Source organism: Canis lupus, chromosome 7 (assembly GCF_003254725.2).
Source record: "Canis lupus dingo isolate Sandy chromosome 7, ASM325472v2, whole genome shotgun sequence".
Taxonomy (NCBI): Eukaryota; Metazoa; Chordata; class Mammalia; order Carnivora; family Canidae; genus Canis; species Canis lupus.
Window position 1 is genome coordinate 31,013,352 of NC_064249.1, and position 6,000 is coordinate 31,019,351.

At 38.6% G+C, this 6,000-nt stretch overlaps 1 long non-coding RNA gene across 1 annotated transcript in view; it reads right to left on the bottom strand.

Annotated features, from left to right (window-relative positions):
- Positions 1-2,915, bottom strand: part of LOC112648699 (uncharacterized) — a 44,113-nt gene extending 41,198 nt beyond the window's left edge. Inside the window, exon 1 of the long non-coding RNA XR_004817643.2 lies at positions 2,819-2,915. This is a non-coding gene — a long non-coding RNA (uncharacterized LOC112648699). The remainder of the gene's footprint in view (positions 1-2,818) is intronic.
- Between the last annotated feature and the right edge of the window lie 3,085 nt (positions 2,916-6,000).

Sequence of the window (6,000 nt, forward strand, 5' to 3'; positions counted from 1 at the left end):
TATACAATACGGTGATTCAGCAATTCCACACAGTGCTCATTACAAGCGCACTCCTTAATCTCCATCACCTATTTAACCCATCCCCCTACCCACTACTCCTCTGGTAACCATCAGTTTGTTCTCTATAATTATGAGTCTCTTTCTTGATTTGTCTCTTTCTTCCTTTGTTCATTTGTTTTGTTTCTTAAATTTCACATGAGTGAAATCATACAGTATCATCTTTCTCTGACTGACTTATTTCCCTTAGCACTATACTCTCTAGCTCACCCACGTCATTGCGAATGGCAATAGCTCATTCATTTTCACAGCTGTATATAATTATATATATTACTGGTGTGTGTATATATATCTATCTATATAAATATATACATATATTTATATATATATACTTCTTTATTCATTTAACTGATGGACACTTGACTGCTATATCTTGGCTATTGTAAATAATGCTGCTATTTATATATCATCAGGGGGCATATATCCCTTTGAATTAGTGTAATTGTAGTCTTTGGGTAAATATCCAAAACAATAGTGCAATTATTGAATCATTGTGTAGTTCTGTTTTTAACTTGAGGAACCTGCATACTGTCTATTGGCTGCACCAGCTTGCATTCCCCACCAACACTGCATGAATGTTCCTTTTTCTCCACATCCTTGCCAATACCTGTTGTTTCTTGTTTGTTGATTTTAGCCATTCTGACAGGTGTGAGGTGTTATCTCATTGTGGTTTTGATTTGCATTTCCCTAATGATGAGTGATGTTGAGCATCTTTCCATGTGTTTGTTGGCCATCCCTGTGTCTTCTCTGGAGAAATGTCTGTTCATATCTTCTGCCCATTTTAATCAGATTATTTGTGTTTTTGGATGTTGAATTGTAATAGTTCTTTATATTTTTTGGATACTAACCCTTAATTGGACATGTCATTTGCAAGTATCTTCTCCTATTCAGTAGCCTGCCTTTTAGTTTTGTTGTTTGTTTCCTTTGCTGTACAGGAGCTTTTTATTTTCATAAAGTCCCAATAATTTATTTTTGCTCTTGTTTCCCTTGTCTCAAGAGACAGATCTAGAAAAAAAGTTGCTACGGCTGATGTTAAAGAAGTTACTGCTTGTGTTCTTTCTTAGGATTTTTATGGTTTCAGGTCTCACATTTTTATGGTTTAGGTCTTTAATCCATTTTGAATTTATTTTTGTGTATAGTGTAAGAGAGTATTCCAGTTTTTTTTCTTTTTTTTATAATTTTAATTTTTATTTATTTATGATAGTCACAGAGAGAGAGAGAGAGGCAGAGACATAGGCAGAGGGAGAAGCAGGCTCCATGCACCGGGAGCCCGATGTGGGATTCGATCCTGGGTCTCTAGAATCGCGCCCTAGGCCAAAGGCAGGCGCCAAACCGCTGCGCCACCCAGGGATCCCTCCAGTTTTTTTCTTTTGCATGCTGCTGTCCAGTGTTCCCAACACTATTTGTTGAAGAGACTGTCTTTTTCCCATTGCATATTCTTCTTTGCCTTGTGGAAGATTAACTGACCATATAATTGTGGATTCATGTCTGGGTTTTCTCTTCTGTCTCATTGATTTATGTGCCTATTTTTGTGCCAGTACCATACTATTTTGATTTCTACAGCTTTGTAATATAACTTGAAGTCCAGAATTGCATTGTGATGTCTCTAGCTTTGCTTTTTTTTTTTTAAGATTGCTTTGACTATTTGGGCTCTTTTGTGGTTCCCTATACATTTTAGGATTGTTCATTTTAGTTCTGTGAAAAGTGCTGTTGGTATTTTGATAGGTATGCATTAAATGTGTATATTGCTTTGAGTAGTATACACATATTAACAATATTTGCTCTTCCAATCCATGAGATGGAGTATCTTTCCAGTTTTTTCTGTTGTCTTCAATTTCTTTCATCAGTGTTTTATTGTTTTCAGAGTGCAGTTCTTTCACCTCTTTGGTTAGGTTTATTCCTAGATATCTTATTATTTTTGGAGCAATTGTAAATGGAATTGTTTTCTTAATTTCTTTTTCAGCTGCCTCATTATCAGTGTATATAAGTGCAACAGATTTCTGTGCCTTATATCCTGTGACTTTACTGAATTTATCAATTCTAGTAGTTTTTGGTGGTTTTCAGGTTTTCTATATATAGTATCATGTCATCTACAAATAATAAAAGTTTTACTTTTTCCTTACTGATTTGGATGCCTTTTATTTCTTTTTGTTGTCTGGTTGCTATGGCTAGGACGTCCAGTATTATGTTGAATAAAACTGGTGAGAGTGGACATCCTTGTCTTTTCCTAACCTTAGAGGAAAAGCTCTAAGTTTTTCCACATTGAGGATCATGGTAGCTGTGGGCTTTTCATATGTTGCCTTTATTATGTCGAGGTATGTTCCTTCTAAACCTATTTGGTTGAGGATTTTCATTATGAACGGGTATTATACTTTGTCAAATGTTTTTTCGATGTCTATTGAAATGATCATATGGTTCTTATCCTTTCTCTTACTGATGTGATGTATCATGTTGATTGACTTGTGAATACTAAACCACACTTGTAACCCAGGAATAAATCCCAGTTGATCATCGTAAATGATTTTTTAATATATGTTGGATTCGGTTTGCTAGTATTTTGTTGAGGATTTTTGCATCTATATTTATGTTCTGCACAAAAAATTCACAACAGCTATGTTTCAGTTTCAAAAGGGAAAGAAAACTCTATTATTATTGTAGAAAGCCAATAGAAACAGAAGAGGAAAGGCATCTACACAGAGGTGAAGGTAATAGTAGGTAATAAATGAGAATAAGGCAACGTTACATCAAACCTGGTACTTACAACATCCAACCTCATCAGCTGGTGAAGCACCATGGAGACAGCCAGGATGGAGTCCCCATTGAGAGGCCTGGGCAGAGCATCCTCCCCTCAGGTGGACTTCCAACTGACTGTTCCACTAAGGGCCATATTTAAAGGGCAAGTGACAGGGTTTGAAATTAAACATTTGGGGGATCCCTGGGTGGCGCAGTGGTTTGGCGCCTGCCTTTGGCCCAGGGCGTGATCCTGGAGACCCGGGATCAAATCCCACATCAGGCTCCTGGTGCATGGAGCCTGCTTCTCCCTCTGCCTGTGTCTCTGCCTCTCTCTCTCTCTCTCTCTCTCTCTCTCTGTGACTATCATAAATAAAAAAAAAAAATTAAAAAAAGAAATTAAACATTTGTTTGCCTATGTGCCGTTTGGAGCCAGCTGCATTTCCATGTTATCATGTTTCTGTATTTTCAAGGAGGTTGGGATATGTGTGTCTGCCTCCCCTCCTGGATTCCATTCCAGAGGGCCAGCCCAGCCTGGAGCAGAAGGAGATGTGAGACAAGATTTATAGCTCTTGGTGCCCAGAACAGAAGGGCCAGTTTTGACCTGTAGGCCAGATATTATATTTCAAACAATTAGGCTCCCAAGGTTATTCACACAGCATGAGTCTCACAAACAATATTCCTCAGCCTGTCCATGTGCATGCAGGTCCAGGTGGTCAGTTTGAGGGACAAATCATAAAAAAATATATCTATACAGAATAGTTTATCATGAATATTGGCCTGTAGTTCTCTTTGTGATGTCTTTACCTGGTTTTGGAATGGGATAATGCTGGTATCATAGAATGAGTTTGGAAGTTTTCCTTCCTTTTCTATGTTTTGGAATAGTTTGAGAAGAATAGGTGTTAACTGTTCTTTAAATGTTTGGTAGTATTCTCCTGTGAAGCCCTCTGGTCCTGGAATTTTGTCTGTTGGGAGTTTTTTAAAAAAAATTTATTACAGATACAATTTCTTTGCTGGTTATTGTCTCTTCAAATTTTCTATTTCTTCCTGGTTCAGCTTTGGTAGTGTGTGTGTTTCTAGGAATTTATCCATTTGAGAAGATGACATTTAAGCAAACATGTAAAGAGGGTAAGGGAAGAGTTGCATGGATACCTTTGGGAAGAGCATTCCAGGCAGATGGACTTAGCATACTGGCCCTATGGCAAGAGCATGCCTGGAGTGCTAATGGAACAGCAAGACAATAGTGTGGTTGCAGCAGAGTGTGCAAAAGGAAAGGGTGGGAAGCAAAGTCAAAGAGGTAGTACAGGGTCTTGGTAGCTATAGAAAGGACTCTCTTAGATGAATTGAGATGGAAAATCATTAAAGGTTGATGGGTTTGTTTTTAAGTAGTTTATTGAAGTACGTATTAATTTCTTAGGACTGCCATACAAATTATACAAACTGGATGGCTTAAAACAATAGAAATTTATTCTCTCACATTCTGGAGTCTAGAAGTACAAAATCAGGGTGTCAGTAGAGCTTATTCTTCCTGGAGGCTGAGCCTTGAGGAACTATAAAATTTGGAGGAAGGGAGATAATACAGTTAAGATTGCAATCAGTAAGACAGGAGAGAACCAAGAAAATGTGCTGTCCTAGAAACCAAGTGAAAAACCTGTTTCAACTGTGTCTAAGAAAGGTTGCTGATAGATTAAGAGGAGGACTGAACTGACCATATTCAGCTTAGCAATATGAAAGTCACTAGTGACCTTGATAAGAACAATTACAGTTGAATGACAGGGAGAGATGCCTTACTGGGTTCAGGAGACAATGGGAGGAGAGGAAAGGAAGAAAAGATAATTCTTTTGAGAAGCTTTGCTCTAAGAGCTGATTATGGAGCAATATAGAGAAGTATGAGGATTACTTGTTTTTATTTAATTTTTTAACTTTTTTTTTTTTTTTAGAAAGAGAGAGAGAGTAGGGGGAAGGGAAGGGGGAGAGGGAGAGAGAGAATCCCAGCCAGGCTCCACTCTGGACATGGAGCCTGATCTCATGACTCTGAAATCATGATCTGAGCTGAAAACAAGAATTGAACACTTAACCGACTGAGCCACCTAGGCACTCCACTTGTTTTGATTTTTAATGGAAGAAATAATAACAAGTTTATATAGAGTAATGAGAATAATCAAATAGGGAAGGAAGCATGAACAATGCCAGAGGAAAAAAATTGCAGGTACAGTGTTCTGAGAGAGAGGGATGAGAATTAGATCGAAGGAGTGTTTTGATTTTAAGGAGAAGTGGAAACAAATCATCCCTTCTAACAGGATGAGGTGGCTAGGACACAGATATGCATCAGAATGCCAGTGGCTGGGTATATGTCATGGTGGGAGCTTGTACAAGTTTTCTTCTGAATGCTGCCTCTTTCTCAATAAAGTGTGAAGCTAGGAGTGAGGATGTGGTAGGAGGTGTTGGAGTTTTGAGGAAAGAAGAGAAGGTATGAAAGAACCACCTAGAAGAGTGGGAAAGTAAGAGACTCGGGTGATATAGAAGCATTAAGGGTGCCCTTGAGGTGGTGGTCATAAATTTATAGTGAGATGGGGCAACTTGGTAATGTGTCTTTCTCCAGCTATTATCAGATGTGCAGGTGTTGACACAAAGTAGGTAGGGTTGGGTTTTGAAAGGACCTGGATTGTATCAAACAAAGAAAGGAAAAGATCAGCAAAGGAGATGACAACGTATGCAAGGGAGTGACACTTGACTGTGGACTTTTAACATTGCAAAAAGCAAAATGAAGACTGTGTGTGGTTAAGAGATGGGGGAAATGGTGACTGAATCAACAGATTGTAGGATCCACATGCAACAGAAGGTTGTTGAATTTGGGGTGCTAGGAGATACGAGCTAAAAAACTGAGGTGGTGAGTAGATCATAGAATTTGAAATGAATGTATTCTGTGGCTGTGTTACTGGTAATTATAAGGACCAGGATATAAGTAGGAGAGTGGGTATTGAAGTAGGATGCAGGAGAAGTTCACTGGAGAGGATGTCAAAGAACTGAGACATCAGGATTTGAAAATATCATCTTTACAGAGACTGAAATCACCAAGAACCATGGCAGAAGTAGCACTGGAGAGGGTGACAGTGAGTCCGGAACTGAAATCATCAAAGAATGAGTGTGAGTGTGCTGGCAGAGGTGACAACAGCACGGAGGATATCCACAGGATACTACAGCCTGGAGGTT